At 38.6% G+C, this 17,016-nt stretch overlaps 2 long non-coding RNA genes across 3 annotated transcripts in view; one reads left to right on the top strand and one right to left on the bottom strand.

Annotated features, from left to right (window-relative positions):
* The window catches only part of LOC147825364 (uncharacterized), a 119,657-nt gene that overhangs the window by 63,664 nt on the left and 38,977 nt on the right, over nucleotides 1–17,016 (top strand). The gene's annotated exons all lie outside the window — the stretch shown is intronic.
* Nucleotides 9,254–12,742, bottom strand: LOC147825365 (uncharacterized). Of its 2 annotated transcripts, none has more exons than XR_015440993.1 (3): nucleotides 12,297–12,742; nucleotides 11,705–11,761; nucleotides 9,254–10,052 (listed from the first exon to the last, which is right to left on the bottom strand). It is a non-coding gene; the product is annotated as an uncharacterized LOC147825365 (long non-coding RNA). The 2 variants fall into 2 exon arrangements; XR_015440994.1 differs by having other exon boundaries at nucleotides 11,610–11,761.

A 17,016-nucleotide genomic window follows, 5' to 3' on the forward strand; every position in this document is an offset into this window, starting at 1 on the left:
AGAAGGGCACCTTCTACCAGTAAATTTACATCTTGAAGCTAAATAATAGCCTCCTCCATTTATTCTTGCTGAATAAATGAATATATAAATGAATATTCTCCTCCATAAGCTTGAAATGACCATGTCTTTCCAGTTCAGGTTTAATTCCCACTGGTATTTGCTAATAGATCGCTCTTGTCTACTTGCTGCGCTCGGTTTTGAATGCATTGTGATGTGGGTGTATTCAAGAAAACATCATTGAGGCTGTAGTGATTGCTGGAAAGCACTGCACAGATCCATTAGCTGTCTTTCTGGGACTGCTCAAGATGCTCAGACACTAGAAAGCGAAATGTTTTTTTCTTCAATTCAATGCATTGATTCCACCCATTCACTAATTAAATACCAGATAAATTTGCCCTTATAAAACTACAGACACACAAGCCATACTTGCCTGGATTAGTTTCTGGGCCCAGATCTCTTAGAAGGATTTTCTTCGTATTATTTGTTACATTTTTCCTGCCGGTGCTCAACACCAAGCGGTGAGTGAAGCCCACTCTTCACATCATGCCTTGAGTCTGGCTGATGTCTCCTTGTTCCCAGACACCTGCTTAAACAAAAGACACAGCTCCCCTGGCCTTCCACAGGGCTCGCTCTTCTAATTGGTTTGGGGCTGGGTGAGTATGCACACGTGTAGCTGCTCATGTCCAGCAAAATGTTTACTTGGGTTTTTTTTCCTTTTATCTAAATCCTTAACTCATAAAGAAAAGATAAACAAAGTGCATGCTTTATGTCAGGGTAGAGAGGGAAAAAGGACTTAGAAAGGTCCTATTGAGAACAAAAGGCTTTTGTTTCAAGGTGTCTTAATATTAGCATAATGACTTCAGAAGAGATAAGTAGGGAAAGGTAAGATGGGCTGAGATAAGATAAGACGAGGTGGCAACTCCAATATGCAATCCAGTGTTGGAGTATGAAAGGCGAACACACCAAAAATGTTTGAATCTAAAGAGAAACTGTAAATTTACCCTGGCTTTCAATGGGCCTGATGTTATTCTAGTCTATGCTACAGAAACTCAATAAATGACTCTACAATCTCCAGAAAGACTGGTTCTTCAGAACACTGAGGAAGCATAGATTGGGAATTTCTCACTTTGTTTATGTTGCTCTTGTTGGCAAGCCGTCCACCAACTCCCACTTTCAGGCAGCACATTCATCTTTCCAAAGGCTGTGTACCTTTAGTAGGTTCCTTCTCCTACTTGGGTCTAAGGGATCTGTGATACATTGTAAAAGTGAAATCGGTCATGTTCCTAATTGAGGAGAAGCATGTCCCCAAAATTCTGCTAGTGCTTTCTTTGCCTGCCTGGAGAAGTGCAAATAACAGGATAAAATGTCTTTTTGAAGCATAGTGGTATAAAGACTTCTTTATTTATAACAGTGCTCATCTTGGACACGGTCATTTAGGACTGGGTATCTACCCCAACGAGGGGAGTGTGCTGGACCCCACCGGGGTTCATACTTCCTGCCCCATAGCCTAGAAACTCTAAAGCTACAATAAGATGAGGCATTAGAGGCATTAGGTATCTTGGCATGTTCAGGTTGCTAAACAAAGTATCATAGGTTGGGTAATTTTATAACCAATAGAAATATATCAGGATGCAATGGTGAAAGTGGAGTTTTAACTTGATTGACTTTGTCATCTGCCCATGGATAGGTGGAACAGTCTTCTAGGTGTGTCTGGGTGGGTTGTAGAGGAGTGGCCTTGGAGTTTATGGTCCTTCCCCCCTTCCTCTCTGGCATTCTTCCCCTGCTCTGCTTCCCAGCTGCAGGAGCTGAGCAGCTTTGTCCCACCACGCTCTTCTGCCATGACGTCTCTGCTCTGGATCCAGCCGACCATGGACTGAAACCGTGAGCAATCTGTGAGTGTTAGGGATAGTGTCTTAGCAATGGAAAAGCTGACTAACACGGAGGCTAAGCATGTTTCCTTCTGCCTCCTATTTCAGGGGCACTAATCCCATGACCTGCTCACCTCCCAAAGACTCATCTGCTAATACTACATTGGAGATGAGCTTTCAGTACATGAACTTTGGGGGGAGCTCAAGGATTCAGAGCATAGCGGTAGATTTATCCGCTTTGCTCTCCATCTCACAGGGATCACTGTCCTTCATTAATAAAGCCAATGTCTCAAAATCTGTTACTGCACGTTTCCATGTATTTGAAAATTTTTGATTCTTTCAGGTGAGAGGGTAAATCTGATCCCTGTTACTTCACCTTAGCTGGAAACAGGAGTGCAAGGGAACTTTTAAAGATTTGTCCCATCTCTACACAGATGTCTTTATAAATGCAAATATGGATAAATGATGACTCTCTTCCTTTTCTCTCCTTTCCTTTCTTTGTACACTAAGAAATAAATGAAAGGACTCTTGTCACAGCAGGCTGGTACCCACTGACATTCTTTTTATCATACATCATGTACACTGGAGACCAGCTGTATTAGCTCAGTGGAAGAATATGTTCAATATTTTGTGCCAGTTACTTCCTAAATCTTTGAAACTGTCCTCCACAGCAAATATGTGGATCATTATACCCACTTTTAAAATGGTAAATCAGAAGCATAGGAAAGACTGGTTGGCTTCCTCCAGTTCACACAACTAATTCCCAACGGATGAAGTGAAGATTCAAAGGCAGAGCAGAACGCAAACAGCATGGACCAAGCTCTGTCCCCCAAGCATGCATGTGATGGATGTTACTATCTTTGTCTTATAAATTTGTTACTATCTTTGTCTTATAAATTTAAACACCAACACTCAGACTGATGGAATATTTGGGTCCAGGTGGGCCAGCTGCATTGGAATCCAGGCCTGAGCCACTGCCCCAGCTCTTTTGATTTTGCTCGATGGCCGTGAAGATTTGGAGGATGCAGAAGTCACCTGCCCTGGCCTTGATATTATCCAGCCTTCGGGTTTTTTGTGAAGATAGTCTTCGTTGTTATTCTCTAGGTGTAGTAACTGCTAACAGTTTCTTCTCTATCCCTTGAGAAATTTTTAGTGTACAAACATTCTTATAGAAATAAATATAAATATATTCCCTAGCTGTTCAAATTGGGGTTCTTTAGAAATGTACATCAGGATAAGATCTCTGTCTACCTCTATCCAGTAATTTGGCTTTTTCATATTAACTTTATAAAGGTTATGCCATAGACAGACTGTTCATGTCTTCTCAAAGTTCATGTTGAAGCTTAATTCATGATGTGATAGTATTTGGAGGTGATACATTTGGGAGATGATTAGGTCTCAAGGTTGGGGCCTTCATGAGTGGAATTTGAGCTCCTATACAAAAAGATCCGAGAAAACTACTTTCATCCCTTCTGCCATGTGAGGTTACAGTTAAGATAACTGTTTGTTGTCTTATTTTATTTTATTAGTATTGTTATTTTCTTTTATTAGCACTTGTTTTCAGTAAATGAAGTTTACATCTGTCTTAGGGAGTAGGTGCAGGTACATAACATAGCTTGATTCTTTTTTCATCCCCTTCCCCTTTCCCCACTTCTCCTTCCCTCCATCTCCAAATTCCCTTTCCCCATTTTCATTCTTCTTATTTTTAGTTATAAACAGGAACTGAAAAGAATGGCTTTTGTTTAATATTTTTTTAATCTGAAAGATTGCAGCCATTCCAGAGAAGAGAGGTGGTGCTATTATCCTATCAGTAGGGAAATTTAATACAGTGAGTTGAAAAATAACTCCATCAAGGTGAGAGAAAAAGAGAGTTGGATGGGTGACTGACCCCCAGACTCAAGGGCTGAAGGCATGAAAGTGAATGTGAAAATATAAAAGGTGTGTGAAGAGAAAAAAATTAGGGGAATAACTAAAGGACGGAAGAGACTAGTCCAGAGAGGAAGGAGACACAGGAGACACAGTGTGTGTGTGTGTGTGTGTGTGTGTGTGTGTGTGTGTGTGTGAGTGATGGGAATTGAAAAATAAAGGCTTCAAAGACTGAGGAAGGTATTCAATGAGTCTTGAAAAGGAGAGTGGAAGGGAAGGAGAATGAGTGACAGGGAGCCCAGGGCACGGCCTTCCTCCACCTTGTTTCCGGAGGCCCCTTCCCCCCTCTGCTACCCCTCTAGAGCCTGATGCTATTTGCACATGAACAGCTCCTTTATTTATATCTTTATTTTAATAAGAGGAACAAAGTCCTTTAACTCAGAGGTTGCTCCTTGTAGCCATCTCCAACAAGGTGATATACACACTTATATTTATTCTGCTAATTCTTATTTTTCTGAGTAAGAAAATTTAGAGTACAGAAAAGTGAGTGATTTGATAAGGGCTATTTGAAATCAGAAGAAAAGTTTCAGTCTTTCCTCCACATTCTTCTGGACCTCACTGGCTCTTAATTTGTAAGAAGAATCACTCAAATCAGCATTTTCATATAAAACACTTTTATAAAGGGTTCTTAGAATAACCTGCGATACATAAAAATTAAGGCCAAGAAATCAACCATATGACTTCCTTCATTCTTTGGAGGTTATAATTAATTTAATGTTTTAACACTTTGAGGAAGCTTTTGCATTCTCCAAAATTATCCAGTTGTATATTTAAAGCAAAGAGAAATCTCACTACTCTTGAGTTTCAAAATGAGCCCACATATTTGAGGCTTGACTACACTTGGTATTAGTTTTGTTACAATAGCATAAGCTCGTTCTCTTTAAAAATGGAAATATAGTCTATTCCTCCAAATCTCTTCTTGTCTTCTCCCTTCCTGCCTATTTTTTAACTGTGGGTTTTAGACACTATAAATATATCAATTTCTCCATTTCTCTGGGGTTCGGGATTTATGCAGCCAAGCTTTCAACTTTATGTGATTTTGAGATTCTATTCTACTCTTGTCCTCTCTGCCCATCCAAGTATGTCTGTGGCTTAGCTAGTGATCCTACAAATTATGACTAGTTTCAGAACTACTTCCAACTTCTTTGTTTTGTCTTGTATTTCCATTGTGGCACTAATTACTAGAGATATGATTAATGCACTACTTACTGGTGGCTTTGTTCCCTTTGTTTTTCGATAATGCTAATTAATCCAATTTTGAAAAAAATACTTTCTGCTCACACATGTCAAGTTGCAGGTGCTTTTCCCTCCTTTTAAAGAGAAAAATAAGAGTAGACCAATTAATGATGCGGCTGCAAAACTCTCTTACCAAAGTTGCTCATCAGGGAATATCTGGGGCCTGAAATGTTAGAAATGGGTCTGAAGTAAGAAAGTTTCTTATTCATTTCAGCCTTTTACTCATTTCTTAATTGTAGCGTGAGGGTGGGGAACTATGCAAGCATCTTGGAAGATGGCTGCCTAGGATGTGGGCACCAATCACACATAAACCAGAATCCATTTGCCCCTCTCCTATCTAAATGTCCCAGTCTTCCCACAGCTCTGTCATAGCAGGTGCTCATTAGATTTATAGCTGGGAGACTCAGTTTTAAATCTGTAGCTGTTACTTGCTGTGTAGATGGTTTATGTTCACAGCACTTATTTCCTTTGACACATCAGTAAAACCCAACAGACTTCTGCCATTCAACTTCTCTCAGTAATTTTTAAAGGCTTTGCTAAGTCATTCTGATATATATTTAGTATATACTAGAATTTAAGTGACACCCAGCTTTCCCAAATGCCAAAGATATAGTGATTTTTGCCCTATGAAGTGATATTTTTTAAGAATCCATTTCATTTCTCCTCTTAAAAAATAAACTTCTTAGAGAGCTAATTTTGTCTTCATTTCTTTTACAGGTTAGGGTTTTTTAAAAACTTCCCAGAATTTTAGAATCATTGGATAAATATCTACATTATTTTTGATGCTCTTTGATTCAATGTATAGAATTATCTGTTCAGTACATAATTTCAAAAATTGTTACTAGAACTTTTGTCTATTTGTGCCCAAAGTAGAATATGAAAAGTGACTGCTGATTTCCTCTTAGATTAATCATTTACCATTTTATATCTCATTTGGATCATGCATAATCTACTCTGTAATTTATGTCCTACAGAAAGCCAGGCAGTTTTTCTGAATGCCTCTGAGAAGGGCACCAGGGTAGGCCAACACCGTGCCCACCACCATTTTATTTGTATCCTTTCTTCTCTAAATAAAGTGGTAGCAAAGTCTATGCAAACTTTTCATTCACTCATCAGAGCCAGGTTAAAAAACACACACTGAAAATAGTTAAATATATCTACTGAGATTGAAGGTTGTGCTTTTAATTTTAAAATTAACTTTGAAATCAAATTCCTTACAACAAGAGGCAAGAGACTTGTTGAAGTCCCCACCCTTTATAAAAATGGATTAAAGTGCTAAGTGTTTTATTTGAAATATCACTTTCAACTAAGTAATTCGCTTTGCTTTTGACTGAATTGATTGGAAACCCCAAAAGATTTTTAGGGGAAGAGCGAGCTGTGGGCCTTGACCTTCCCTTACTTCCCATCACGTCCTTATTTACTGTATTAAAACATGAAGCTCTGCCACAAAACAAAAGGTGAGGAAAATTATGTCCACTGAGGAAATAGTTTCCCCTTATGAAAAGCAGACTAATGGATTTTCTTTTTCAATAAGAGGAAATTTTGATTTGAGGGTGGCTCTGAAGACACTGTGCTCACTATAATCTTGACTTCATTAGCAAGTTCCCCTACTTGCCAGTCTTCCTTGGCTCATATTTTGGTGAATTATGTTGACAGATGCCGTGTCACCAAAGAAATTTGGCTGATCATGATATAAGAATTCAGAGTTGGGCAATGGAAGTTTTTTTTTTTAAGTACAGTAGAAAGATAGTTGGAATGCTTGTATATTCTCATCAGATTTTCTTTTATCATACCTGTTAGTTATGGTGTTAAGACTATTCTAATATCTGCTCTCTATTTGCATTAGGCTCTTTTAAATGATTTTCAAAAGTTAAATACAATAAATGTTACACTTACTTTTTCTAAAGGGCATAAGTGAAATTCTGCTGGCGAAGTGAAACATCTTTCAAAGCATATTAAAAACCTCAGATGCTATCACATGAGGTGTTTTGTCAATGTGTGGGATTCTTTCCCACAACTTCTTTTAGTTTGCATGATTTCTATCAGGTCTTTGATCCTTTTTCAGTTTATAATCATACTTAACATGTAAGATGTGCTTCATATTTCAAATTTTCACAATGTATTTCTTATTAGTTCTAGCACTTCCAGGCATATTTTCTTGGCTTCCTGTTTCTACAGTTTATGTATCATGACTATCATCAATAATGCCACCCGTGAATCAAATGACATACATTTTCCCTGATTTTCTTCATGGTTTTTGGTTACCTAAAGCAATGTAATTGACCCCTTGGGCAATCACTAAATGTAGCAGAGTTACTGCTGTCGATATCACATGAACGAGGAAATAATATATCCAATAACTATTGTTTATTGAGCACTTACTGCATGCCAGGCACTCTGCCAAGGGCTGAACACATGAGTCTCCATTGCATGTTGACTCCTATCCTCCAAGGGAAGTATTAGCATTTCTACTCTACAAACAAGGACGCTGAGGTGAAGCCCATCTGAAATTACACATTGTATATATTTGTCAGAAACCAAAGTACCTGGGCAGTGATTCTTCTCTTATTCTGGCTGCTACCTTTTCTGGGATTTAAAAGTAATTTTGATTAGGAAAGGATTGTTTTATTATAAATTCAGTGAGAAATGCTCAAAAGGCTTGTCACGAATCTCTGTCAAGTATGCTTTCAGAATTTTCCAGAAGACAGGAGGCGAATAATTAGAATGTGCACAGTCTTTACTACAAGACCTTGGGACACTAGACATTTCTGGAATTCAGGTAAGAACAGAAGGAAGAAAAGGAGGGATGAGGGAAAGGACAAAAGGAAAGACAGATGAGAAAGAGGAAGGAAACTCATCAGATCAACACCAGTTGGTCAAATTTTTCCTTTGTCTCAGCTGCTTGAAGTGGCACTAGAGAGATAACAGCCTAAAATGGCTTAACCACTATAGCAGCCACACAGAATATTAGATCTTAAAATGTTCTGATGTTGAAAGACAGAGGACTGGTTTTATGTAAAAATCAGAACCTTTTGAAGGCTTTTTTTTCCTGGAAAATTAAAACAAATGCAAGTGGGATTATCTGAACAGTTTTGTCTGAATGGGACCATATAGCCAATTGATGAAATTTTTTAGTTTTTAAAAAGATTTTAATTTTTACATATATAGTTAATTGGTTTTATTCATATATATTAGGTGTAGAAAATAGATATTTTGGTGTATATTTATACTCTTACTCATTTTATATATGTATATGCATATATGTGTGTGTGTGTATCTGTATATATGTATATATAAAATGCTTAATATTTATTTTCAGGAATTGGTTCATAAACCTTTTTCCCATGTCCTACTGAATGACTGATATATACAAAATTGTGTGGAAACAGTTCTTAAATTTTGTCCTTTTGTTGGATTCCGAATAGTTACAACCTCGCCTTTATTGAAAGTAGGACATATGAGAAAGCAGTAGTGATTTCTGCAATATTCCTTCTGTCTTAATTACTTTTTTCACTGGAGAGAAATACCTGACACCCAAAGATAAAGGAGGAAAGATATACTTAACTCACGGTTTGTAGAAGTTTCAGTTGATAATTGGCTGGCTCCAAGGCAAGGCAGCATGGCAGACAGGCATTGCAAAGGAAAAACAGTTCATGGTGGGCAGAAGGTAACAAAGCAACAAGGGATGACCATAGCTCTTTCTATTCTTTATATCTTATCCAGGTTACTTAAGGCAGGTAGCCCCCCCCCCCTTAATCCTAGTGCCCTTGATCCTAGCATTGCACCATGAATCAATTCCAGCATCAAACATTCTAGATCCAGTCTCCTCTGAAAAAGCCCTGCCTATGACCACATGAGCCATTGGGAGGACATCTAGACACAAACCATAACACCTTCTGTAGATGATTATCACTCCATAATTATCACATGGTTGTTTTCAACAAAATGACTTGTGTTCAATGATAGTTCCATAAATGCTTTCTGTGCTTTTTTTTTCGTTACATGTAGTACTCTTCATTTTGGGGATAGAAGTTTTCATGTAAAAACTAACCTTCATTTTTAAAAATTATCTTCATAGGTCCAGAAATGTATTTATAAAATTATGGCTAAACTTTCATACCAGAAATTAACACTAACACTCTTATTAGAAGCAATAAGAATTCACAGCTTAACAATGATTTATTAAAATATGGTACACACAATTAACTTTTATTGACCTTTTAATTTAATACCAAATATAGTACAAAGTATAGAAAATATTTATGAATTAGCTGTATTTTTAATTGGTTTTCCTGTGCCTGTTACTTCATTCTTGGGTCACTCTTCCTTTCTCATATAAAGACGAGTATCTGAGAAGAACAAAATATCTTCCATCCAGCCTAAGTAAAATTCAGAAGATAAATTACACACTCAAAGAAAGAAATTTATTCTAAAGGAAAATACAAATGGTTTTTCAACTATTCAGTCTATTCACATTTTTCATTAGAACTGGAATCAGGAGTTAGCCATATTGAGTATATAATCTTACTTTTGTTTATCACATCTCAAGGGTTTTTGAATATGTAAAAGTATGCTACCATGTACCTGATAGATTATTATGCATCCACAGAAACTTATGCTTAGAAAGCATTCACAACAAGAGTTTATAAACAAGGATGTTTATTGTATTTACATTAAGGCAAAATAAAGATGATAAAAATTACATATGCAGCATAATTACAACTATGTAATAGAAAAATTTAAAAGTTAGAAAGTAATATACTGAATTGTTAACAGTGATCCTTTTGGGTGACAAAAGTTATGAGCAATTTTTTCTCCTGTTTCTATATTCTTCAGATTTCATAATAACAATTGTATATTCTTTTCATGATATAAGAAGTTTCATTTAAAATGAATAGTATGAGTTTGAGTCATATTTTCAAGTGACGTGTAAAGCGCTCTTCCGCTTTGCTGGAGTTATTTTGAGTCCGTGCCAATAAAGAGGCTGATCCCTCATTGGCAGATGCACCAATGAGGGTGATCCTGATGGGAAAAGAGCAAAAGAGGGTCAATGGTTAAAACAAACCACCACCTAATTCGACTGAGGGGACATGATTTTATTTTAATACGGGCTATGATCAACTGCTTCTAATTTAGGCCTCTAAGATCTCTATGCTTTTGTTTTAATAATCTTTTTCAGTAATTGGCTCACAAGCCTTTTCTCCACCCCCTACCAAATGAAGGTGCGTTTTCCACCTCCAACAGGACCACAGAGCTGACTAAACTATCTCACTATGTCTTTATTTTATTTTTCTGACAGTAGTTAGGAGAAAATACAGGCCAAACAAATGTGTTACTGATTGTGACTCTCAAAAACTGAGCTTAATTTTCTTCATTATTCAAATGAAGATAACAATATATATTTTCTAAGGTAGCCTAGAAAAGTGGCTTGTGTAAGTTAGGGATGCCCATCCTCACGGTTTAAAGAAGAAAATATTATGGTAAACAAACATACGTGTGTGTGTGTTTGTATTTATGTCCCACATTATAATTTTGTACCCACATATATTTACGTATATGTAAGAAAATACTCTGTTGGCTTCAATGCTCTGTACATGGATTCACCCCTGGGCCATTGCTAGTTGCACACGTCAGACCACTTGTGTCATGTGGCATGGGAAGATGCTGAGGGAGGAGAGATAGCACATGGGGTTGATGAGGCACCTGCACCACGCCGACTGGGCCACTTTCCACATATCACAAGACATCATGATTTTCACACACTCAGCTAATAGGAACTGTGCATTCCATTACCTGGTTTTAACTAAAGTAAAACTCACAAAATGAACAAACATCTTGGAAAGATCCCTACAATGAAACCACACATCTAAATTAATAATACGATGCCAATAAGCCGGGAAATGGCAAAGCTGACACTTCTTTTACCCTAGCTTATCCATAGCCACAGAGCTCTAAGGAAAATGACAATCTGTTTGAGCTTTGGCATCAGAATAACAAGCATGAAAACAAAGTGAACTTAGAGCCAGACCTTATCATAAACTGATGTTTAGGATTTTCATAAAACATGAAGTAAATTCAATTATATCATTCTCATTCAAATATCATTAATTATATTGTTGAGAGCAAAATATTATGATAAATGATTATAATTAATTATTTTAAATATTGTTTTATATTCATAAGATTCTTTCAAAATCACTGTTTTATGTACATTTCATAATGTATACAATACAGAGGGGTGAAAAATACACATATAATATAATGAATATAATGAATGTATATGCATATTTTGGGGTATGTGGGCTGTATCATCAAACAGACTGGAAATTACTGGATTCAAGGACTGGATATGCAAGTTGGCATGACATCCTAAGAATAGCACTTGTCACCAGTGGTCATCAATGGAACACACCAAGGGAATGCTACTGATACTGAGGCAACTGTCAGCGGGAGCTAGTCTGTTAAAACTCACACATCTAAATTAATAACAGTGTTCAGTAAGTCTTCACGAACAATCCCATTCTTGGTGGATATTTCTGTTGCATCAGAGGACACCAGAGGAGTCACCCAGCGACCCACCTGTGGGTAATCCCACTTCCTCCAGTAGAAGAGCGTAGAAGGAGCTGCAGCACCTGGATGAGCTTGAGGCTGCTCAATTTCTCACTTCTGCTTACCTTAACTTACGTAGAGAAGTATGTCTGCCTCATTTTCAGTGTCCAAAGTGATGGATACTGTAAAATAAATCTATAACGTAGCCATGCTTACGTGCTTACATGCTTAGATTTTGTAAAGGAAAACATTTCAATATATATGACAATCTGAGCAAAATTTGTTCCCTTGAGATGAATTAAAAATATTAGTTGCCAATTCTGCATTTCTTCAGTTTTGAGTAAGAAAATTATTTAAAGACAAGCAATAGCAATGTTGTCTTCCAGTATTAGATGCTTGGTCTCAATACAGGAATAGAGAGTTTGAAATCTACCTTTGACAAAAGGTTTTCCCTTGCCTTGTCCCAAGGTCCTTCCTTTGTAAGTACTCTTACATTGAAGGGAACTCACAGCTAGAGGATCTCAGGAGCTACATTTCAACTCAGTTCCTTAAATGTTATCTCATTTGAATATTTTTGTATGTGATAGGCATTCAAATTTGTAACCTGTTAAGAAAATCACCAAGCCTGTTCTTTCCTATCGCTTCCCTATTTCCCCTCAACACTATGAACATTTAACAGAATATTAATAAGTAAGCAAACAAAAGGAAAATACTAACTTAGAAAATAATTTTGATTTTTCCTCTTGTTCTTGAGGGATCAAGTTATAGACAGCAGTGCAGGGAACTGGGTGAAGATTTCTTCATCTTTTCTTGTTTTCTGTCTTCCCTGGACTCTACTCCGTGTCTCCTGGAATGCTAAAGAGGGAGCTCTTTGGCCCACACATAGTTGGCTCATTCACATTCCACATGCATTCAGCTGCAAGCCAGAAGAGGCCCTGTTTCCTTGGCGCTTTGGAGAAGCCAACACAATTTGATCAGTAAAATTATTGAAGGTGATATTTAAAACAAACAAGAGAGCTGAAAAGTTGGAACCTAGAACAAAGCAGCAGTGAAACCGAAGGGATTTCTTCTTGCAGGTTTGGACGGGTGTGTGTTCAAAATCCTAATTCACTCGTCTCCCCTACACCCCGAGTGGTGACAGCAGCCCCTGCAAATGCCAGGCAGCCGTGTGACTGAATGTGGCCCCAGCTACTTTTCCACTTCTGCTTTCCTAGCCCTGTGAGAACATCCAGCCATTTACGGGAGTGTCACTCAAGCTTATCCTTTTAATAGGAGTCCTTAGAAGAAATGCCAGTTTGTTTTGGGAGACAGTTAATCTGACGGAAGTAAATTCAAGTTTTGGCAAAGATCTGTGGTAAGATAGAGTGAAAAGCTGCCAAATGGTATTATTAGAAGAAGGAAAAAAAGGCACGACCTCCCCAAGTTAAATGCCAAGCACACCTACATCAGTTTCAATCAAGCCATAGAAAAATAAGATATTTTTAGATGTATTCAGCTTTAGTGCTTCTTTGCCCCAAGGGCTGTTTTTATTAATGCAAAAAGAGCTTGTAATCACTTTTCCATGAGTTTCTTATAATTTAATATGAAATGAGCTTTTAGAAAAACTATACTTCAAAACAAACTTGAACAGTTATTCTCCCACCCACCCCCATCCCAGATGCTACTTTGTCCTGCTCTCCAGGATCTCAAGGCCCCATCCAGTCACTGCCCAGATCTGCACCCCTCAGATCATAGACATGCCTCCTGGTTTGAGTTTTCTAGACCCATTATTCTGAATGGGTTATTGTTATACTGCTGATGCCTACACTGAGATTCAGAGTGAACTGGTGGCATCCTCGTGGCAAAGCTGAGGAGCAAACCAGTCTCCATTACTGCCCAGGATGGGATTTTGGCAATGCTTTAATATCGGTCCTCTTAGAAAGGGGGAGGCTGAGGTTCAGGGCCGTGCAGTGGTCCAAATTCATACAAGTAGACCTAGTTACAGGCCAGATCTAGCCCACAGGTCTTCACTATTCACCACGCTGGGCTTTTTTGCTTACAGCAGAAAAATAGGAGTATATTAAGCCCCTCTCTCCTCCTCCTTCTGCCTCTTCATCCGCTGATGGGTCACAGGAGGTTCTCAGGCATTCCTATGATTTGGGATCTGTCACTCTCTGGGATATCAAAGAGAATGCTGTCCTATGCCTCCCTCTACAGAATCACCCTGATTCCAGATGAAGAGGGAGGGAAACGATAATAACACTTCCTTCCTCAAAGGAGAAAGAGTGGGGACCACTCTTTTTAAATCCTATGTTACAACTGAATGCACCAAATGGAGCTAGCATGCTCAAAATAGTACTTCCTGTTTACCAGGAAGTGTAGTTTGAATCACTTGAAACTACTCCTAGTCAGCCATTTTTGACCTACAAGAACAGCAGCCCCGTATAGTTCCACCTACACTTTATTGAGTAGCCACCATCTGCTAGGAACTCTGTGAAGAGCCAGCCAGGAAGTCATCCCTTCAATATCCTGTGAGCTCAATGTTTTAGCTCCTGCTGTACCGATGAGGTAGTGGGGTCTCAGAAGGGTGATGTGATTTACAAGACAATAGGGTTAGAAAGATAAGACACACAGGTTCTGGCCACTTTGGGCTTGCTCCCTGTTCCTTATTCTTTCATGGTGGCATCAGGGCAGAAAAGGGAGGATGTACCTTGCTGTTCACTGCTCCCTCTTTCTCTATCTCGCCTCCCTTAGCCCTTTCTCCCTCAGGCACTAGTTGCTGATGGTGTGAAAGGTGCTGGGTGGAGCACATGACCCTTCTCTCCACAAGCCTGCACCAGCTGTCAAACCATCACTGCAAGCCCCTGCCTCCTCTCCATCCCTCTCAAGTGCTTACCTTTTCAGTCCCCTGATCCTAGTTCTATGATGATGAGCATTTCCTTGTTCTCAGAGAGCCATCCTGCTAAGGCTCCAAGTGCTACTCTTCTTCCCATCCCTGACCCCTAATCAAGACAGCACCAGGCTAAGGTTAGGGTCAGACCCCATGGACCTCCCAGTCTCAGCTCTACCCTCAGAAAACAGTATAATCAGACCCGGGAGTCCTTGGCCTATGGTTACTAAAATGAATTTGAGAGTTCAGGTGGCTTATGAAGTTGAGTAGAAACAATGACATTCCACTTTTCATTGATTTTTAAAATTTTCTTCCACCTTGAATGGAACAAAAGAGTTGGAGTCACAATATCTATGATTTTGTGACCAATAGAAACTATAGATATTTTCCTAGCCTGTTATGATTGTTGCCAATATCTCAAAATATTGTTTACATTCATCACAACTTTCAAATCATGGCCTGCCACCAACTTTTATCATTTAATCTAGAAACAAAGAAACAATTGTTATTATGTAAGAATCTTTTCTTCGTATTTCACATTATCTATTATACATTTTGATCCTTGTTTACCCTTTCAGTTTCTCACACAGAGAAACTATTCATTATTTACACGTGTGTCCTATTTATTTCACTTAAGAGTATGACCTCAATGTGCATCCATTTAGCTATAAATGTCTCTAGTTTCTTGTTCTTTAAAGATAATGTGAAATAGGAAAAGATCCAAAGGGGAAGGGAAAAGGGAGACGTAGGGGAAAGGAAAGAAGGGAAAGGAATAAATATGAGAAAAGGAAAAAACGGAAACAAAGTCTTTGAAATAGGGAGGGATGGAGGGGTTGAAGGGAGGGCAGGGGAAGGGGGAAAAAAATAGAACCAAGATCAAATATGTAAAGGTGCAAATTCCCCACGATGAATGTCATCATAGTGTATACCTAAAATGTACCATTAAACTTAATGATAAAAAAGAGAATCTTGCTTTTTAATATTTTAATAATTAACTTTTGACTTAGTTGGGATTTTTTGGTAAACTATACATTTTATTTTATACAGTTAAAGACATTTTTCTAGGGAAAGGTTCAGGGACTTTGCTAGGTGCCCAAAGAAAATTATGGCACACAAATATAGTAAAGAATTCCTGGCCCAGTGGCTAAAAAAGATAGTGAACTAAGGTTGCATCTGAATTTGAATCCCACCTCTTACCAGCAGAGGGGCCTGGACAGTGTTTCTTCACTTTTCTAAGCCTGGTGGGGCTGCTGGGAGGATCAAAGGAGATAACACAGGGCACTGTGCCTGGCCCAGAGCAAGGGCACCATGCTGTTCACCCTCCTGATTATTGGGCCTCCCTATCCTGGGGCGTCACTTGCCTCCCACAGTCCTCCACCCTTCAGAGTTTCTCATCTTCGTACCCAGAACTCTCAGCATCTTGAATGTGTGCACAGAGAGGCTCCAATGTTCCTGCCCAGAAGACAAGAGCTCACCATTTCACCCCTTTGCAGCCAGTGGTGTTGCCTGACTAATTTCCACAAGGGCCATTGCTCTAGGCCCAGACTTTCTACCAGCTAACTTGGAGTCAACTACAGTTCTCCCAACAGACACAGCCTACCCTAGTTGGGTAACTAGTTTCAGTGAGTCCCTTTTCCACACCCCATAGTCTCTGTCCTTTCCTCCATAACTGGCTGTAGTGCAGAATTAGCCCAAGCGTGCGAGGCCTTTTAAAACCCGGGGAATGGGAGGCCAGGGTTTGCCTCACTCCTTCCCCTCTCCCCTCCACACCTGTGCATATGTTTTCCCCTATGTTATGAGCTTTTCTGTACCGTGTTTCCAGCCCAACTCAAGTGATGCCTCCTCCAATCACCTATCCTGATAAAGTCATGGGAGGTACCGTGAACCTCCCTTTCTTCCCCTTTCCACATCAGCCCTTTGGCACTCTTTACCTACTCTTTATGGCTTTTTATGTTTATGTAGTCAATTTTTATTGTTATTTTTTAAGGTGCAGATAACAGCAAGGAAAAAAAGGCTTTATTTTTATTAGTACCTCTTTGCAGTATGGCTTGTTTATTTAATCCCCCCTTTTTTTCCCATCCACCTCCCTGCCTCTTCTTCTAAATTCCATTCCCCCATTTTCATTGTTGTTGGTATTACTAATCTTAGCTCATGTTTATGAGATACAATGTTTACATTAGGTTATATACAGAATACCTTTATTCTGCTTACTTTCACTTTCCCTACCCTTCATCCCCCACCTTCAGTCTCCTGGATCCCTTCCTATTTGCAAGAGATCTATCCCTACGTTTCCTTCTATGTATTCTTTATTTTGTTCTTTGTACTTTGCCTTACTCAAATGAGAGATACTATATGGTATTTAAGCATGTGTGTCTGATTTATTTCACTCAACATTATATTTTTCAGATGTATCCATTTTCCTACCAAAGTCTTCTTTGTCCTTTTTTAAAATTATTAATTGTATTGGTACATTTTAGGTATACAATATAATGACATTCATCATTGGAAATTTGCACCTTTACATAATCTCTCTTGGTTCTTATTTTATTCCCCATTCCTCTGCCCTCT

Source organism: Heterocephalus glaber, unplaced genomic scaffold, assembly GCF_053883595.1.
Source record: "Heterocephalus glaber isolate CG9 unplaced genomic scaffold, H.glaber_assembly_v1.0 deba00001504, whole genome shotgun sequence".
Lineage (NCBI taxonomy): Eukaryota > Metazoa > Chordata > Mammalia > Rodentia > Bathyergidae > Heterocephalus > Heterocephalus glaber.